At 47.6% G+C, this 21014-nt stretch overlaps 1 protein-coding gene and 1 long non-coding RNA gene across 8 annotated transcripts in view; one reads left to right on the top strand and one right to left on the bottom strand.

Annotated features, from left to right (window-relative positions):
* The window catches only part of LOC309378846, a 180156-nt gene that overhangs the window by 18495 nt on the left and 140647 nt on the right, over positions 1 to 21014 (bottom strand). The gene's annotated exons all lie outside the window — the stretch shown is intronic.
* PFKFB3 (6-phosphofructo-2-kinase/fructose-2,6-biphosphatase 3) overlaps positions 1 to 21014 on the top strand; it is a 71790-nt gene that overhangs the window by 2482 nt on the left and 48294 nt on the right. For 2 of the 7 annotated variants that reach the window (XM_081927048.1, XM_081927047.1), the window contains exon 1: positions 11795 to 11887. The exons of 1 other annotated variant lie outside the window; for it this stretch is intronic. The gene's annotated coding sequence lies outside the window, so the exon portion shown is untranslated. Of the gene's footprint in view, positions 1 to 11790; positions 11888 to 21014 lie in introns of those variants that run through there. 4 more of the 7 variants (XM_081927051.1, XM_081927049.1, XM_081927050.1 and 1 more) reach the window with 4 other exon arrangements.

Raw genomic sequence — 21014 nt, 5'->3', positions numbered from 1 at the left:
ATCCTGAAGCAAAGTTCTTAACGCGAGGTATTATTTCTGGGTTAGTGGAGTCTGTAACCTGAAGCATATGTAACCTGAAGTGTATGTCACCCGAGGTACCACTGTATGTACCAACACTTTGGACTTCCTGTCTATCCCGTTGTATATTCCTTTTTTACAAATGAATGAACTTTTATTATTGTACATTTATTTACATTTTATCTAATACATTCCTATATCAATATATACCCTTGATCTTATTTCTCAGTCTCTCTCCAACGTCAATCGAATGGTAGCATAGATAGCGAACCTTTACTGTATTTTTGAACATATATCTTATATCTGTCCCACTTTTCCATAATTTTTTGTTTTGAATTGCCTCTCAGGCTATTTGTCAACTGTGCCATTTCAGCACAATTCTTGTAGCTTATTAGGCCAATCCATTATTGTTCCCACCAACTCTCAGTGTGCCTTCTGTCAGACCTCACCTGCTGTCACCCAACCAACTCCCCACCCAACCTCTCCATTTCAAACTGGGTGGGGATCTCATATACAATCTGACGGCGCATGCCTCCATGATGACACCATGTGCGATTGCGAACTGCGCCTGAGGCTGCTGCATGAGATGAGATTACAGGAAGGTGGGAGATTATCCTCTGAATAGAGCAGTATAGAAGGTGTAAAACTGGAATTACTATCCGAGGGAAAGTGCAACGGACCTGAGGAATACCTGAGCTACCCCGTAGGCCTGTTTCTGTGTGCAATTCAAAGCGGGGAATGTGGAATCACCTTTGGTGGAATGTATTTTTCCGCAACCTGAATTGTGAAAACCAGAATTTCCTCTGGGAAAAGAACAGGGCGTTGCGTTTACGTAGCTGGAATTAGGAAAGTTTTTATTGTGTTTGTGTGTGTGTCTATAGCGTCAGCTTCCATATCGGTTGTGTCGGGAAAGGGGGAACTACTGCTGGAAATCTTGAATTCCCCTTGATGGCATATTTTTTGGGGGAAAGCATATTACCTGAAGGCAAGAAGTACATGTCACACAGTACAAGCAATAATTGTTTAAGCTGGAGCATTGTCTGCATAGCCGAAGGTCATAGAACAATAACCATGTTTAAACAACACAGAGAACAGAGGAAACTGATTATACTGTATACTTGATAAGAATGTATTTTGACTATTTGATTTGTGATAATACTGCTTCAAAATCCGTAAGGAGAAAGCGGAGGTAAAATTATTGGGCAGGAAAGCCCTTCAGAAATTGTGTGCAAGAATCATAAGGCCCTGAGGCAAGCAATTTTTAATTTTAAACCTTGTTTTCCCCGCCCCACTTAGGAATAACGAACTTGCCAATGTTAATGGAAGTACAAATCATTAAGGTTTTTGGACTCAGGGAACTGAAAGAATCTTTAAGAGGTCTGACTTCAAAAATACTGATTTAGCTAAACAAAACTGCCAATACTTTGGGGTTGGTTCTTAGGCTGCAATCTGAACCCAACTTTAGTAAGTTCCATTGACTTTAATAGGACTTACTTCTGAGTAGACATGGTTAGGATTGCGCTGTTTTCGGCTGAGGCACTGAGGATGGAATATAATACAAGAGAGGAAAAGCAGCTTTCACAAGAGGGGAATAATTTTCAGACTTGGCCTCAAGGACAAAGCAGAAATACAACCCTAATAACCTAGATGACAAAGCAGAAATATAACCTGAATAACTCAAGAGCTACCAAAACAAGACATAAAACAGACGGTATTGTCCACAAAGCTCCCAGAGTCATGTAAGCAGAAAATGATTCTGATTTCAGATGCTAAGGAAGGCTTGACATTTATAGATAATCTACAAAATGACTCTGAAGGAAGAAGGAGCTCAGAAGGACTGCAAATACCCAGCATGTTTCCAGAGGGTTCAGAACCAGTCAGTCCTGGAAGACAAATCCAGCTAGCATCTAAAACCAGCCATCTGGCACACCTGCCCCACTGTAGACAACAAAACCATCTGTTTGTGTGGGGCCTGTGTGTGTAACATTTAGTGTGTGGACTCTCAGACGCAGTGTTAGAAACTCAGATTTACGCGCTAGGCGCCAAATGGCTCCTTAAACGAAGGCTGTAGTCGCCAGAACGGAAAGTCTACTTGCCATTTTGTGAAAAGTCTTATATTTCAAATGACGGACTGACTGTGATTCCTGCTCAGTTAAACATCGGGCCAGTTCTGATGACAACCTTGAGCTAGGTTAAAAGCCCTGAGAACGTCAAGAAGAAAAGTCACTTGATCCAGGGACAATTCACAGATATACAGTCATACCTCGGGTTACAGACCCTTCAGGTTGCACGTTTTCGGGTTACAGGCGTGCTGAAACCCGGAAGTACCGGAACGGGTTACTTCCAGGTTTCAGTGCTCACATATGCGCAGAAACACTAAATTGCGCTTTGTGCATGTGCAGAATTGCAACCTGCACGTGCACAGATGTGGCGCTGTGGGTTGCGAATGTGCCTCTCGCACGGATCACGTTCGCAACCCGAGGGTCCACTGTATTGGCCTCTTTTTCTCACTGGTGACACATGGACCGTTCATAACATAAGAACAACCTTCATAACTGTGAGCAGGGCAGTGGGATGGGATAAGCGAAGACAAGCGACAACAACTAATTATAACGTCACCCACTGCTCCTACTCGGGCTTCACAGAGAAAGCAATTTGGTGCCAGAAATTCATCCCAGTTGTACAGATAAAAATATAACTGATATGTATTAGTGTGTGAAAACAGTCAAGATCCAAGGATCCCCAGGGATGCAAATCCAGAGGGTGGAGATGTGAGACACCCAGGCATCTTCACTTGGTTGCAAGTGGCCGATAGTCAGGTGCTTTAGTGGAGAATTCTGCATGGCAGCGGGCTGGACTAGATGACCCTCGGGGTCCCTTCCAACGCTACAGTTCTATGATTCTATGATTCATCCTTCACCTGCCGGCCAACATAAAGGTAAAGGGTAAAGGGACCCCTGACCATTAGGTCCAGGCATGGCCGACTCTGGGGTTGCGACGCTCATCTCGCTTTATTGGCCGAGGGAGCTGGTGTACAGCTTCCGGGTCATGTGGTCAGCATGACTAAGCCACTTCTGGCGAACCAGAGCAGTGCATGGAAACAGCGTTGACCTTCCCGCCGGAGCGGTACCTATTTATCTACTTGCACTTGACGTGCTTTCGAACTACTAGGTTGGCAGGAGCAGGGATCGAGCAACGGGAGCTCACCCCGTCACAGGGATTCGAACCGCCGACCTTCTGATCGGCAAGCCCTAGGCACCACCCGCGTCCCTGCCTGCCAGCTTACTTACAGCCAATTTGATGGAGGGGGGTTGACTCTGCCTGTCTTTGGCCATGGCTGTCAATGTTTCCCTTTTTTAAGGGGAAATTCCCTTATTCCAAATAGGATTCCTCGCAAGAAAAGGGAAAAGTTGACAGCTATGGTCTTTGGCTCTGCCCCAACCTACTGCTGGTGTCCCTGCTTTTCCCTCTACCAATTCCAGAGGGTACCAGCCATTGCTTAGCATAGCATCTTATTTTCCTGTATCAGTTGCTGGACCATACATGGGGAACCTTTGAGCCTCCAGACATTGCTGAACCACGGCTCCCATCAGCCCCGGCCATTGACTGTTAAATAGTGGGTAGACATAGCAGACGACGCAGCAATTTCTCCAAAGCAGCTCTTTATTTGTAAGCTGGAACAGAACTGAATTGAAGGGTTGAGCTAGCCTGCTTATATAGAGCTCAAGTACAACGTAACTGTAACAACTTTCTGTAACTATCCAATCACTGAACGTCACTTTCGATCCCTTATTTGCATATGTGGACCTGAACTATGTACAGTATCCCCCTGCTGGCCCAGGGTGAGAACTTCAGTACATAACATTGACCATGCCTGGTGGGCTGATGGGAGTTTGTAGTTCAGCAACACATGGAGGCCAAAGGTTCCCCATTCAAGACTGAGAGGGCCCTGCTCTCCCTTGACTTTGGAGAGCTTCTTCGCTTAGATAATGTGCACAAAAGAAGCTAATTCTCTTTTCTTTTTCTTTCCTCTCCTCTTCCACCTCTGAGTGCCACTGCCGGCTATTAATGGAACTTGCTTTTATCTAAATCTAGCCATGCATCTGATGACTCAGGATGCCTGGATTTCCCATTTCTGGACAGGATCCAGTCATGTTGATGGGAAAATCACACTGCTTTAAGAGCAAGCTGGTGTAGCTTCCCACTCAGTCACTCGCGTGTTCACATGCATTTTCAGCAGCTCCCAATGGAATATTAAAAACACGATCAAACATCAAAAACCTACCTAAACAGGGCTGCCTTCAGATGTCTTCTAAAAGTCAGGTAGTTGTTTATTTCCTTGACATCTGATGAGAGGGCATTCCACATGGTGGGCGCCACTACCGAGAAGGCCCTCTGCCTGGTTCCCTGTAACCTCACTTCTCGCAGTGAGGGAACCTCTAGAAGGCCCTCGGCGCTGGATCTCAGTGTCCGGGCAGAACGATGGGGGTGGAGACGCTCCTTCAGCTATACTTTTAGGGCTTTTAGGCCGTCTAGGGCTTTAAAGGTCAGCACCAACACTTTGAATTGTGCTCAGAAACGTACTGGGAGCCAATGTAGGTCTTTCAGGACCGGTGTTATGTCGTCTCGGCAGCTGCTCCCAGTCACCAGTCCAGCTGCCGCATTCTGGATAGCATTGACTAGTCTGAGCCTAACTATTCCTCCCCAAACTGCCCACTGTACATATGCTGCCTGGAAACCAGTAAGACCAGGGGTAGGCAACCTAAGGCCCATGGGCCACAAGCAGCCCATGGGGGTCGTTTAACTAGCCTATGAGCCACCCCTGAACTGAGCCGCCCACTCAGCGAGTCCCTGTGCTGCGCTAAACCGGCACGGTGCGGGGACTCGCTTCTACAGTGCCGGAAATCGCATCTGTGCAGATGCAGATGCCAGAAATCGCTCGCTTGCACTCACTCACAATCCGGCCCATGGAAGGATCTCCACTGGAGTGAACCGGCCCAGGTGAGATAAACCTTGCCGACTCCTGAGTAAGACGGTGTTTTATTTAGAGTAAAAACTGGAGGTAGCTCCTGGAAATAACCATGCAAAGTGGAAAATCACAGCAGTGCACATGGAACATCTCTGCCCCAGGTCTTGAGGAGTTGTTTCTCAATCTCTATCAGGGCTGGCCCTATCATTAGGCTGCCCTAGGCTGCTGGGTATTGGGTGTGCCAAAAGGGCATCAAATCATTAGTTACTAGCTGTATTGTTTGTGTGTGTGTGTGTGTGTGTGTGTGTGTGTGTGTGTGTAACCTTGCCAACAAAGGTCCGGTCCGTATATTAAAGCTATGGTTTTCCCAGTAGTGATATATGGAAGTGAGAGCTGGACCATAAAGAAGGCTGGTCGCCGAAGAATGGATGCTTTGGAGACTCTTGATAGTCCCATGGACTGCAAGAAGATCAAACGTATCCATTCTGAAGGAAATCAGCCCTGAGTACTCTCTGGAAGGACAGATCCTGAAGCTGAGGCTCCAATACTTTGGCCACCTCGTGAGAAGAGAAGACTCCCTGGAAAAGACCCTGATGTTGGGAAAGATGGAGGGCACAAGGAGAAGGGGACGACAGAGGACGAGATGGTTGGACAGTGTTCTCGAAGCTACCAACATGAGTTTGACCACACACCTTTCGGCCTCCGTCAGAGCAGCAAGCAAATTCTGGGCTCCAGCACTGGAATTTTGCAATTGCTCCTTTAAAAGCAGGGCCCTGGTTCTAAGTTTTCTGAATCCCCTGCCCCAAATGCCCCATTTGCACATCCTCTCTTTGTCCCTGTTTGTGGGATGCCGTCCTTTGTGAGGTGTGTCTGTCTCCTCCATTGCTAGCATTCAGCAAGACTTATTCTTTTCTCTTTTTATCCTGCTCAGTTGGGCATCTGTTGGCTGAAAGATACCGTTCTTGACTACCTTGGAATTTATTAGCTGAGAGAGTGCAGGATTGTTCTTTCTGTTTTTAGATGTTTCGAACGCGTTTCAGTTTTATTGCTTGGTTGCTGGCGTCTCCTTCTAGCATAAGGGCAGTATATAAATTGAATAAACTTTAAATGAATAAATTTTGATCCGATAATGCCGCTGTTTTACTTGTGTGTCCCCTGCTCTGTGGACTCGTTCGTTATACTTGTTTATTTCCATAGAGCTAAAACGCTTAACGAAAAGGCGATGCAGGAGTCATAAATATTTGGTGGTACCCGCAACTTGAGTTGCCATTCTTATGGGCTTCCATTACCTGCCTTACGGATTATGCACTCAAAACTCTGAATAGTTATTTTTAAATTGGGGAGGGGGGCTACTTTGATGAGAAGGAGGGATATCATCCCCTCCAACATTTCTCCTATGAAAATAGGAACGTCCTATGGAAAAGTCCTTGGGACCCGGGTGGCGCTGTGGGTTAAACCACAGAGCCCAGGGCTTGCCGATCAGAAGGTTGGCAGTTCGAATCCCCACGACGGGGTGAGCTCCCATAGCTTGGTCCCTGCTCCTGCCAACCTAGCAGTTTGAAAGCATGTCAAGTGCAAGTAGATGAATAGGTACCGCTCCAGCGGGAAGGTAAACGGCGTTTCCGTGCACTGCTCTGGTTTGCCAGAAGTGGCTTTGTCATGCTGGCCACATGACCTGGAAGCTGTACGCTGGCTCCCTTGGCCTATGGAGCGAAATGAGCACCGCAACCCCAGAGTCGGCCACGGCTGGACTTAACGGTCAGGAGTCCCTTTACCTTTACCTTTTATGGAAAAGTGGGACATTCGGAGATCAAATCAGAAACCGGGGCGGCTGTAAATCCGGGACTGTCCCTGGAAAATAGGAACACTTGGGAGGGTCTGGGATATCGATGCAACAAAGCAAATTCTTATTCCTGGGATTTGGAGCAGAGTGTTCTGCTTCTAAGAAACCGTTGGCTTCAGCAACAGTTCCCTTGCCAGAAATGTGTTTATGAAACTGCAAATACCTTGAGACAGGAGGAGGTGTGTGTTTATATGTGTGTGTGTGTGTGTTTCTGTATGTGTGTATCTATTTTTGCATTTGGCAGGGTCGTGGCACGAGGAGGCTGGCATCCTATCCCTGGGAACATTCTCCCTACTGCCTTCGCTGGAGGAGGAGGGAGAGTACAGTCCCTTTTGCTAGGGAGGGATAAACAGCTGAGCTTATTGGAGAGCGCAGCTGGCACGACTGCTATCTCAGCAGCCGGGGTGGTTGTGCACGCTCCTTCCACATGTCCAGGAGCAGGAAGTCTACGTCTTCCTCTCTCTGCACTGCCTGAACTTTCTGTAACCGAGCTCCCGCAGCAAGGCTTGGGCATGTGAAAGAGGCATGCATGTGCATTGTTGCCTACAGCCCTGTTCACATGCTATCTCCATGCAGCAGCCGTTTCCAAGAAGCCTGAGGAACAGGCAAGCCCGATAAACAAGCAGCCCCCGAGTCCACTCCCCGGTGTTTTTCTGCTCTGCGTTTCACTGAGAGCCGAGAGCAAACATATTTTCCAAGCCTCCCCCGCCCCCGCTTCAAGCTCAGACAATTACACAACATTCCAGAACATCCAGGGAAGTACCTTTTGAGTACCTTTAACTGGTTGGAGGTTTTTTGTTGGGGTGGAAAGGGTTGGCATGCTGCAAATATTTTTCATAAATACGCTCGGGGTGGTTTCCTAGAAAAACGGGTTGAGAACTAGCTGTTTTGTTTTGATTTTGCAACATGCTTGTGGTTAACAGATGCATAAGAAAGGAACACTATCCTTCTGGATCAGGCCAGTGGCCTTATTTTCCAGGGACAGTCCTGGATTTACAGAAGCCGTCCCGGTTTCTGATTTGATCCCGGGATGTCCCACTTTTCCTTAGGACATCACATTTTCATCGGAGAAATGTTGGAGGGCATGGAGTTATGCAAACCTTGAGCCAAGGATATACAGTGGCACCTCTGGTTGCGAACGGGATCCGTTCTGGAGGCCTGTTAGCAACATGAGAAGCCCGCAACCTGAAGCGCTGTATCTGCGCAGGCGCGTTGTGCGATTTGGCGCTTGTGCGCATGTGTGAAGCGCGATTTAGCGTTTCTGCGCATGCACGAGTGGCGAAACCCAGAAGTAACCTTTCTGGGTTGCCGTGGGACGCAACCTGAAAAAACGTAACATGAAGCAAACGTAACATGAGGTATGACTGTAAGTAACTCTACAGTGGTACCTCGGGTTACAGATGCTTCAGGTTACATATGCTTCAGGTTACAGAGTCTACTAACCCAGGAATAGTAGCTTGAGTTAAGAACTTTGCTTCAGGATGAGAAGAGAAATCACATGGCGGCAGCGGGATGCCCCATTAGCTAAAGTGGTACCTCAGGTTAAGAACAGTTTCAGGTTAAGAACGGACCTCCGGAACGAATCAATTTCTTAACCCGAGGTACCACTGTACAAGCTTTAGAAGACACCTGAAGGCAGCCCTGTATAGGGAAGTTGCTTAATGTTTTTATATATGATGGAAGCCACCCAGAGGAGCTGGGGCAGCCCAGTCAGGTGGGTGGGGTAGTAGAAGTAAGGAACAGGACGTCTCTATTTTCATCGGGGAAATGTTGGAGAGTGTGATCTAGTCTAGCATCCTGTTCTCTCAGTGGCCAACCAGATGCCTCAATGGGAAACCTGCAAGCAGGATTCAAGCGCAAGAGCAACTCTCCTCTCCTGGGGTTTCCAGGAGCACTACTGTTCCCAACTGGGGAAGGAGACCATAGCCAGCATGGCGGGCAGCCATTGATAGTCTTCTTCTGCATGAATATGGCTAATCCTCTTTGAGTGCCGTCATTCTGCCCATCACTAAGTTCCATAGTTTAACTATGCGCTGCGTGAAGAAGGACTTTCTTGGCTCTGTCTTCCTGCATTCAGCTTCGTTGGATGCCCACGAGTTCTAATTATTATTATTATTATTATTATTATTATTATTATTATTAATACCACACCAATTATATACATATAAATTTTTAACTATTTTTTTCTAATTTACATTTCAAAATATTCATTTAGGCAACCTGAAACCAATGACTTCCCTTCTTCTCTTTCCATTTTTAAAATATTTTTTATTGGAATTTTATTTACAACATAATGCAACCCCCCAATACACAAATCGACCTTCATTAAACGTGAACTTAACATACAATGAGCATAACATACAGCAGTACAAGCAACCAAATAAGACTTCCTTTATCCTGTATCTGGCCTCCTTATTTACTTCTTATAAACTCCTTTATGAATAATTATTAAGATTTTTCTAATTATAACTTAAATATCCACATAGTCTCCTGCAGACATTAATCGAAACAAGTCCAGGTATGTGTTTTAGGGGACTGCTTTGTGAAGCATTCTCTACATTTTCCCCATGCTTTTTGAAACTCTTGTCTAGTGTGATCTGTAATTGCCTCTGTTACTCTAGCCAGTTCAATATACTCTTAACAGTTTGTCTTGCCATTCCTTTTTTGTTAGCACAGTTTCTTTTTTCCAGTTTTTAACAATTAGGATCCTTTGCCGCTCCCTTCGTCTCTTTCCGCGGTTCATTTTGCATACCATACTTCCCTGCATATTTTACGTGAACTAAACCATTCAGCAATCCATTGTTACATCCATCAAAACTTGTTTACACTGTTTATCTAAATGCTGCCAGCGTTTTTAAAGTTTACACTGTTTATCTAAATGCTGACAGCTCCCAGAATTCTTTGGGGGAAGCCATGACAGTTTAAAGCTGATTTCTACCCATATATACAATTTCAACCCATATATTCAGTAAACATTTTCTTGTTGTTTAGCCGTTTAGTCGTGTCCGACTCTTCGTGACCCCATGGACCAGAGAACGCCAGGCACCTCTGTCCTCCACTGCCTCTTGCAGTTTGGTCAAACTCATGCTGGTAACCTCGAAAACACTATCCAACCATCTCATCCTCTGTCGCCCCCTTCTCCTTGTGCCCTCCATCTTTCCCAACATCAGGGTCTTTTCCAAGGAGTCTTCTCTTCTCATGAGGTGGCCAAAGTCTTGGAGCCTCAGCTTCAGGATCTGTCCTTCCAGTGAGCACTCAGGGCTGATTTCCTTAAGAATGGAGAGGTTTGATCTTCTTGCAGTCCATGGGACTCTCAAGAGTCTCCTCCAGCACCAAAACATTTTCTAGTCTTCTTTAAATGTCCGTTCTTCTTCTTCTCTTATTCTGTATGTTAAATCTGCAAGCTGAGCATATTCCATCAGTTTACGTTGCCATTCCTCTTTGGCTGGAACCTCGCTCGCTTTCCGTTTTTGGGCTAGCAAAATGCTATTGCAAAATTGTGACCGGTATGTCTGGCCTTGCGCTGGTGTTTGTGAGAGAGATGTGCTTTAACGCTGAAACCCGCCAGACGAGGATTGGTGATCTTTGGCATTTAGAGGGGACAGGATTCGGTGATGTTGCGAGTTTGGTTTGAAAATTGGACACTGGGCACAGATTGTGCTGTATTTTAATCCAGAGTCTGCGACTTGCTTACTCCAGAAGGAATCAGAGAGGTTTTACAGCTTCCTGGCCAAGCAGGACACTGACTGTGTGTGTAATAGCGAGGTATCGGTTTCTTGGTGAAGCTGAGCAGCCAAGAATTATATAAACCGCCAGGACAGCAATGAGGAAACCTACGCAGCAAGAAAACAGATTAAGCCTTGCAGTCCTATCCCATGTTAGGTCACATTCACACTGTATATTTAAAGCACTGTGATACCACTTTAAGCGGTTTGGGCTTACGCCTCAAAGAATTCTGGGAACTGTAGTTTGTCAAGGGTGCTGAAAATTGTCCCTTCACGGTGCTACAGTTCCCAGAGTGGTTTAACAATAAATTTCTTCATAAACTCTGGGAATTGTAGTTCTGGTATAGGGGGGAATAGGGTCCTCCTTATAGCTCTTAGCACCTTAACAAACTACAACTCCCAGAATTCTTTGGGGGAAGCCATGACAGTTTAAAGCTGATTTAAAGAGTGCTTTAAATCATAGGAATATAGAGGCAGAAGGCGCTGCGAGGGTCATCTATAGCCCAAATTCCCTGCAATACAGGGATATTATTTTTTTGCCTGATGTGGGACTCAAACCTGCGACCTTGAGATTAAGAGGCACATGCTCCACCGACGGAGCTATCTCAGCTGTATGGTGGCCTTACTTAGGAGTATGCCCTGTTGAACTACATTTGAAAAGACCACAAAGAGCCACAAATAATTCTCTATTTGTGTGCACGTGGCTGTACATTTGCAGGTACGCGATTGCCTTTCAATGTGGACAGTTGCGCCCTGACTAATACTAAGCTTGAGTGTAAGGTAAAGGGGTAAAGGTGACCCCTGACCATTGGGTCCAGTCGTGACCGACTCGGGTTGTGGCGCCCATCTCGCTTTATTGGCCGAGGGAGCCAGCGTACAGCTTCCGGGTCATGCAGCCAGCATGACCAAGCCACTTCTGGCGAACCAGAGCAGCGCACAGAAACGCCGTTTACCTTCCCGCTGGAGCGGTACCTATTTATCTACTTGCACTTTGACGTGCTTTCAAACTGCTAGGTTGGCAGGAGCAGGGACCGAGCAACGGAGCTCACCCCGTCGTGGGGATTCAAACCGCCGACCTTCCGATCGGCAAGTCCTAGGCTCTGTGACCCACAGCGCCACCCGCGTCCGAAGCTTGAGTGTAGTTTGCCGCAAAACCACGGCTGAGTCACCCTGTGGCATCACCCCCGTCAACTGTCTTTTGCAAGGATGGCTTGGGTAGTTGCCACGGTAACGCGGAAGCCTTGTGACTTCACCGGATGAGTCAGACCCAAAGAGAAGGAGGCTGTTGGGGGTGATTTAACCAACGGCCATGGGTCCGTAAGGGAAGCCGGGGTGAGTTCCTGATAAAAGTCCGGGCTGCTGAGGGCCCAATGTAGCCGCTTGTTTTCAGACGGAGGCGAGGAACCTGCAACTGGGTGGCCTCGGACTCCGACTCCCATAATCCCTGAGCGCTGATGGGAGTTGGCATCCGCCAACACCTAGAGGTTCTTGATTTCAAACATGCATGGAGCACCTGGGGCCCTCCAGATGTTACCGGACTCCAGCTCCAATTATCCAGAGCTGGCATGGCGTGGCGGTTAGAGAGTCATACTAGGAGGACCCCGGAGACCAGGGTTCGAATCCCTACTCAGCCATGAACCTACCTCACAGGGTTGTGGTGGGGATTAAATGAGATGGGGGAGCGGTGAGCCATGTATGCCAACTTGGAGGAAAAGGCAGTGTTATATAAATGCCATAGGTAAAGGGTAAAGGGACCCCTGACCATTAGGTCCAGTCGTGACCAACTCTGGGGTTGCAGCGCTCATCTCGCTTTATTGGCCGAGGGAGCCGGCGTACAGCTTCTGGGTCATGTGGTCAGCATGACTAAGCCACTTCTGGCGAACCAGAGCAGTGCACAGAAATGCCGTTTAGCTTCCCGCTGGAGTGGTACCTATTTATCTACTTGCACTTTGATGTGCTTTCGAACTGCAAGGTGGGCAGGAGCAGGGACCGAGCAATGGGAGCTCACCCCATCGCAGGGATTCGAATCGCTGACCTTCTGATCGGCAAGCCCAAGAGGCTCTGTGGTTTAACCCACAGCGCCACCTGTGTCCCATAAATGCCATAAATAATAGCAATAATGATGATATTGATCCCTGATCGTTGGCCACGCTGGCTGGGGCTGATGGGAGTCGTGTAGCCTCGTGGGGAAGGCACAGGTTTGCCACCCCTGATATGAGGCTTAGGTTGATTAAAACCTGAGGCCAGGTGCGTTCAAAAGATGAAACAGGTTCAAAAAACATGTGGCTCAAGTTCTATCATGGTACAGCTTCTGGGGTTTCGAACACTGGACGTGTGAGCAAGGATTATGGTTAAATAAGACCTGTTGCCCCCGCTCTCGATGCAACTCAGTCAGATGGGTGGCATAATAATAATAAATAATATAATATATAATATATTGGACCCTCACCTCCCATCAGCCTAGACATTTCTTATTTTCACAACAATTCCTTTAACTGAATGCTTCCAATTGGAGTGAAAATGCTGTATTGCTGGACTACAACTCCCATCATCACTAACCCTGGACCGTGCCAACTCAGACCAATGGGATTTGGAGTCTACCACCATCTACAGGGCCACAGGTTTCCTCAATGGGACAACAAATGTTTGTCCACAAATCAGGCCTGCAAAAAAAAAAGAAGCATGAATGAATGAAAACAACAACACTGGCTTAGCTTCTTGGAAAATGGCACCGTTTGCCTGCTCTGCAAAAAAATATGAGCGCTCAAAGTGCGACAGTTGTGGGAAGAAGGGCTGGTGTGGAGGCACCCCTGGAATAAGATCAATAACGAAGCTGTCTTATCCAAAGTCAGACTGCAGTCATACCTCATGTTACGTCTGCTTCATGTTATGTTTTTTCAGGTTGTGTCCCGCGGCGACCCGGAAGTACAGTGGTACCTCGGGTTAAGTACTTAATTCATTCTGGAGGTCCGTTCTTAACCTGAAACTGTTCTTAACCTGAAGCACCACTTTAGCTAATGGGGCCTCCTGCTGCCGCCGCTGCACGATTTCTGTTCTCATCCTGAAGCAAAGTTCTTAACCCGAGGTACTATTTCTGCGTTAGCGGAGTCTGTAACCTGAAGCGTATGTAACCTGAAGTGTTTGTAACCCGAGGTACCACTGTACCGGAAAGGGTTACTTCTGGGTTTTGTCGCTTGCGCATGCGCAGTAGCGCTAAATCGTGCTTCGTGCATTCACACAAGCGCCAAATTGCGTCACACACCTGCACAGATACGGTGCTTCAGGTTGCGGGCTATTCACGTTGCGAATGGGCCTCCGAAATGGATCCTGTTCTCAGCCAGGGGTACCACTGTGTTCCTTACTGCGTATATTGGCAGGCAGCAGTTTCAGAGAGGGAGTCTTTTGGAGCCACATTTGCAAAGCTAAGCAGGGTCCGATATGGTTTCAAACTGGATGGGGGACCACTTGTTAAGAGTCCTGCCTCGCAGGGGGTTCGACTAGATGACCCTCGGGGTCCCTTCCAACTCTACAGTGCTACGATTCTAGGCTGGGAATTGACCCAGGGACCATCTGCATGCAAAACACATTCTCTGCTGCTGAGCTGCAGCTTGTTTCTCCAATGGGAAGTTTGGCGTGTTAATTCAGGGGGAGGAGGGGAAAGACCGTTCCCTAAGGCAGTCTTGCCAAGAATGTGGAAGCCCTCCAGTCGTCTTCTGGTGGGATGGCTTTCTCTTTCATTGGGATCTTCTCAAAGGCTCTTTCCAGTTTGGTTTTCGTGAACCTGACTTAACCGTCCGGCTGAGTCACATTCGGTTCAACACCGCATTGCACATTTTTTGATGAAGGTTTACAAAGGTTCCCTGCTTTTTGTCTTCTCTTTGCAGTGACCGTAGGGAGAGGGCAGCGGCTGTCCCTTCGAAATACACGTATTTTTCGCTCTATAAGACGCACCAGACCACAAGACACACCTAGTTTTTGGAGGAGGAAAACAAGAAAAAAAATATTCTGAATCTCAGAAGCCAGAACAGCAAGAGGGATCGCTGCGCAGTGAAAGCAGCAATCCCTCTTGCTGTTCTGGCGTCTGGGATAGCTGCGCAGCCTGCATTTACTCCATAAGATGCACACACATTTCCCCTTACTTTTTAGGAGGGGAAAAGTGAGTCTTATAGAGCAAAAAACACGGTAGTTATAGGTGGACTACAAAAGACTCCCAAGGGAGTTCTATCGCTCCCAAGGGTTACTTCCGGGTTTCGTTGCTCGTGCATGTGCAGATGCAGATGCGCAAAATGATGTCATGCACAGAACCGGCAAATCGCAACTCGCCGTGCGTAGATGTGCTGCTGTGGGTTGCGTTCTTTTCATGTTGCGAATGGGCCTCCGGAACGGATCCCATTCGCAACTGGAGGTACCACTGTACAGCCCTCCGAGACTTTATATCTGGCCCTTGGGATTCTCCAGGTCAGGCCGGTCTCTGTCCTGTGGCATCTTTTTTTTCCTTGAACTGCTGGCTGGATTGTGTCTTTGAAAGAGGATAATCCCTATTGTTTGGCGGGGGGGGGGGGGAGGATGGATAAGGGAGGTGTACGGTTGCCACCTGTCCCTTAAAAAAAAGGCTTGTCTTGAAGGAGCATCTCCACCTCCATCGTTCTGCCCGGACATGGAGGTCCAGTGCCGAGGGCCTTCTGGCGGTTCCCTCACTGCGAGAAGTGAGGTTACAGGGAACCAGGCAGAGGGCCTTCTTGGTGGTGGCGCCCGCCCTGTGGAACGCCCTCCCACCAGATGTCAAAGAAATAAACAACCATCTGACTTTCAGAAGACATCTGAAGGCAGCCCTGTTTAGGGAAGTTTTTAATGTTTGGCGTTTTATCTTGTTTTTAATATTCTGTTGGGAGCCGCCCAGACCAAAGTTTAGCTTATTCCTTCTTGGCATCCTTCATGCATAGCTGGAATCATGGTTCCCCATATTCCCTCCGCCAGATCAATCCTATCCATTCTGAAGGAAATCAGCCCTGAGTGCTCACTGGAAGGACAGATCCTGAAGCTGAGGCTCCAATACTTTGGCCACCTCATGAGAAGAGAAGACTCCCTGGAAAAGACCCTGATGTTGGGAAAGATGGAGGGCACAAGGAGAAGGGGACGACAGAGGACAAGGTGGTTGGGCAGTGTTCTCGAAGCTACCAGTATACCTGAAGGAGCGTCTCCACCCCCATCGTTCTGCCCGGATGCTGAGGTCCAGCGTCGAGGGCCTTCTGGCGGTTCTCTCATTGTGAGAAACAAAGCTACAGGGAACCAGGCAGAAGGACTTCTCGGTAGTGGTGCCCGCCCTGTAGAACGCCCTCCCATCAGATGTCAAAGAGATAAACAACTACCTGACAATGAGAAGACATCTTAAGGCAGCCCTGTTCAGGGAAGTTTTTAATGTGTGACATCTTAGTGTATTTTTTGTCTTTGTGCAAGCCACACAGAGTGGCTGGGGAAGCCCAGCCAGATGGGCGGGGTACAAATAAATTATTATTATTATTATTATTATTATTATTATTATTATTACCAACATGAGTTTGACCAAACTGCGGGAGGCAGTGGAAGACAGGAGTGCCTGGCGTACTCTGGTCCATGGGGCCACGAAGAGTCAGACACGACTACCTAAGCATAGGAACACAGGAAACTGTCCTATACCGAATCAGAACATTGGACCACCCAGTATTGTCTACATCGAGTGGAAGTGGATTTAAGACAAAAAACGTCTCCCAACCCTACTGGAGATGCTGGGGATCAAACCCAGGACCTTGAGCTTGCAAGTCAGGCACTCTGCCACTGAGCTATGGCCCTTCCCAGTTCAGACTTTGCTCCTTGGCCTCTTTGTCTCTTACTGTCTTTTGTAAATGCTTCCGTCAAAAGGGCTATTTTCCCAACAACATGGCAACTCTTTTCTTCTTTGTGGCCCAGGGGTATTCAGGACCACCGAATGTTTGGCGACTCCACTTCCTGGACCCTTTTGAAAAAGAAACCCCAGGCGGCTTCCATCTCTTCTTTGCCCTCCTTCTTGTGGCTGAAAGGGGAGAACAACGTTCGTTTTGTGCAAATCTGAAAGGAAATTTTGAAGTCAACTGTGCTTGGGCTGCTGTGATCCAGGATCCAGGCATTTGCGTCATTCTTCTCTGAATGACTTTCTCACTGGCACTGCCTGCCTTTCTTAGGCCTTTGTGGGGCAAAATCTTTGCCAGCTGACCAGTGCAACCTCAACTTCTCCTTCTTAGGTGCGCAGTCAGGAGATGCTCGATGCATCCAAAAATCTTTGCCGCGGGTAGACGGTTCCCATGTTTGGGAAACTGGTATTCAGTCAGTTCCCAAAGGGCTCACCATTTCTCCTAAAAGAGGACGTTTAAAAAAAATAATAATTTTTTTTTATTTATATCCTGCCCTCCCCAGCAGAAGCTGGGCTCAGAGCGGCTAACTACAGTAAAAATAACAGTTTACATAAAATCACAATTAATTAATTGAAATACATTCTAAAATTCATCCTAAAATCAATTCAGGATCAAATTAATGGCAACCATTGGGCTAGAGTGCTATGAGGATTACAGAAAGTGGGGGTCAGGCTGTGCCTTGGCCAAAGGCCTGGTGGAACAGCTCTGTCTTGCAGGCCCTGCGGAAAGATGTCAAGTCCCACAGGGCCCTAGTCTCTTGTGACAGAGCGTTCCACCAGATCGGGGCCACGGCCAAAAACGCCCTGGCTCTGGTCGAGGCCAGCCTAACCTCCCTGTGGCCCGGGACCTCCAAGATGTTTTGTTTGAAGACTGTAAGGTCCTCTGTGGGACATACCAGGAGAGGCGGTCCCGTAGGTACGAGGGTCCTAGGCCGTATAGGGCTTTAAAGGTCAAAACCAGCACTTTAAACCTGATCCTGTACTCCACCGGGAGCCAGTGCAGCTGCTATAGCACTGGGTGAATGTCATCCCGCGACGAGGACCCCGTAAGGAGTCTCGCTGCGGCGTTCTGCACCCGCTGGAGTTTCTGGGTCAGTCTCAAGGGCAGCCCCATGTAGAGTTTGCATATTGGCCACCTTATATTTAACAATGGGTTTGAATGCAACAGGTACCAGGAATTCCATGCAGGTGAGCGAGTGAGTGGGCAGGTGTGGGACGGACAGGTATCGCCACTCCTCCTCTGCCAACTGGCATGGTTTCTGCACTAGCCACAGAGGAGGGGAAATCTATTCCTCCACGACCCACCTGTAAACAAACAAACAATTATTATTTATACCCCGCCCATCTGGCTAGAAACACAGCATGCTGTCAGAAGTGGGACAGCAGCGACACACCTCTTCTCTGCCGTACTCCCTGGTAGAAAATCATTTTGTGTAAATGTAGCATAAGAAATATATTTCCACGCTGGCCGGCTACCATAGAAATGCAGGCCGTGAGCCTCTTTTTTTCAGGCTAGCATTTTTTCCCTCAGCTTCATTAGCTACGAGCCCAGAAATTTGGGGTCCCTTCCAAGCACGCGCCAAAGTTTTGCAGTTGTTTTGCAGCAAAAACCCAGCGTACCCCAAACTGAGTAACCGTTACATCAAACCGGGATTCGTAGTTAACATTCAAAAAAATGCAGCATTGTCCAAATTGCTTCAGACTGGGGCCAAGGTTTGGCAATAGTTTTGTAGCGATTTGCAGCGTCCCAGAAACGGAGTAATTTATACTATTCTCCCCCCCCCAAAAAAAAAACCCCTTAGTGGGCTGCTTTTACCAGATGCAGCTACCGCTTCTGAATGGCAATGCTTCCCCATGGTTACCTGCTCTTTGGAAATCTTTGAGTTTGATAACTGCTAAAGGTATGTATAGCCATGGTTTTCCCAGTAGTGATGTAAGGAAGTGAGAGCTGGACCATAAAGAAGGCTGATCGCTGAAGAATTGATGCTTTTGAATTCTGGTGCTGGAGGAGACTCTTGAGAGTCCCATGGACTGCAAGAAGATCAAACCTATCCATTCTGAAGGAAATCAGCCCTGAGTGCTCACTGGAAGGACAGATCCTTAAGCTGAGGCTCCAATACTTTGGCCACCTCATGAGAAGAGAAGACTCCCTGGGAAAGACCCTGATGTTGGGAAAGATGGAGGGCACAAGGAGAAGGGGACGACAGAGGACGAGATGTTCAGACAGTGTTCTTGAAGCTACCAGCATGAGTTTGACCAAACTGCGGGAGGCAGTGGAAGACAGGAGTGCCTGGCGCGCTCTGGCCCATGGGGTCACGAAGAGTCGGACACGACTAAACGACTAAACAACAACAAAAATAGGCTGTACATTGGGCTACCCTTGGAAAAGGATGTCACATATAAAAGGATGTCACATAGAGGAGGGAGAAAGGTTGTTTTCTGCTGCTCCAGAGAAGCGGACACGGAGCAATGGATCCAAACTACAAGAAAGAAGATTCCACCTAAACATTAGGAAGAACTTCCTGACAGTATGAGCTGTTCGACAGTGGAATTTGCTGCCAAGGAGTGTGGTGGAGTCTCCTTCTTTGGAGGTCTTTAAGGAGAGGCTTGACAACCATATGTCAGGAGTGCTCTGATGGTGTTTCCTGCTTGGCAGGGAGTTGGACTCGATGGCCCTTGTGGTCACTTCCAACTCTATGATTCTATGATTCTAAACACTTCGGGAAGTTTATGCTAGTGCAGAATGCAGCTGTTTGAGTTTTATCTGGTCCAGCCTGTCCAGGTCCCATCTTGCCAGGAAAATTTGTGTGGAAATTAGGCGAAATCTCTGAGTGGTAGGAGCTGTTTAACAGGGGGGGGGGGGGAATTCTGCATCAGGAAGTGGTGGCTTTTGAGGAGGGAATGTATGGAGATGAATAGTAGATGGAGGTGGAGGTGAGCCGACGCAGAGCCAACCCCTGCAAGAAGGCAGGCGGGTGGGCTGTGGATCGAGGTTCGCCTGTGTTCTCAGCGTCACTCTTTGCAGAACTCAGCAGGAAAAGGATACGGGCAAAACTAGAATGACTTGCTCCACCTGTCACTGGCTTTTTCGGCTGCTGTTATTCCCTCCGCTATTTCTCCTGCTCCCCGCCAGGCAAATGTTTTCTGCAGGCCAGTCATTTAGGTTACAGTCAGAAAACACCGTCTGATTCAGTTCCTAAGAAAGCGAGATGCTGTTACAAGCAGCCAGAGACGTGCCGATGACAAGTAAGCTCTGGCGTTAGGTACGAATTCATCATGAGCCATTAAACTAACACATGTCCCAGTGACATCATTCAAACGCTACCCAGATCTTCTTAATCCACTGGCCCTGTAGGCTCAGATTTCCGACTTGTACAGTAGCGAAACGGTCTGTGCTCCTGGGCTTACCATAAGCGAAACCTGCACTTGTTTACCTTTAGCCTTTCTGAGAAATGAGAACTGGATCCCTCTGAATGTGAGGGATGTGTGTGGCTTTTAAATACCTGTTTGGATCATATCCGAGCCAAATGTCCAGGAGCAAGTAGGAATGCAAACCATTATTATTCTTATTCTTATTCTTATTCTTATTATTATTATTATTACCCCGCTGATCTGGCTGGGTTTCCCCAGTCACTCTAGGCGGCTCCCAACAGAATATTAAAAACACGATAGAATATCAAACGTTAAAAGCTTCCCTAAAAAGGGCTGCCTTCAGATGTCTTCTGAAAGTCAGATAGTTGTTTATTTCCTTCACATCTGATAGGAGGGTGTTCCACAGGGTGGGCGCTACCACCGAGAAGGCCCTCTGCCTGGTTCCCTGTAACCTCACTTCTCGCAGTGAGGGAATTGTCAGAAGGCCCTCGGAGCTGGACCTCCATGTCCAGGCTGAACGATGGGAGGTGGAGACGCTCCTTCAGGTATACTGGGCCGAGTCCAGGGCTTTAAAGGTCAGCACCAACACTTTGAATTGTGCTCGGAAACGTACTGGGAGCCAATGAAGTTCTTTCAGGACCGGTGTTATGTGAAATATTTCATTCCACCCACGGGATGATGAAAAAGATGGGCCTTTGGCCTGACCCAGCAATCCTCCTGTTATTCTTCTTTATTGCTTCTTGCCTTATTTGACCCCGCAAGGGGGCTGAGACTGTGATGTGGGTTTAAACAGAGGGAGAAACCTCACCTAAGACAAGGTAACCCTGTGATGCATGACTGGCTCAGGTCTCCCTTGCTGAAAACTCAGGACTTTTTTCATTAAAGCAGGAATGTTTACTTCCTTAGTAGTTTAGGGCCCTGCGTTAAAAGGGTTCCCACGTATGTCAGGCAGGAGGCTTAAAGAATGCCAGGTGTTGATGATCTTATCAGGGCCAGGATGTTAATATTATCCCTCCATGTCTGTGTCTTGCAGATGGTCAATTGTCACTTCACAGGTGTTAATTTACTCGGGGTTGCTGAGATAACTGCATTATCACCAATCTGCTACTATGGAAAGGTTAAAATGTGTGTCTGTTCTGCGTGCATTTACACTCTAATCAT

This window comes from Podarcis melisellensis, assembly GCF_964234715.1.
Source record: "Podarcis melisellensis genome assembly, chromosome: 10".
Classification (NCBI taxonomy): domain Eukaryota; kingdom Metazoa; phylum Chordata; class Lepidosauria; order Squamata; family Lacertidae; genus Podarcis; species Podarcis melisellensis.
This window is presented reverse-complemented; position numbering and strand designations above follow the sequence as displayed.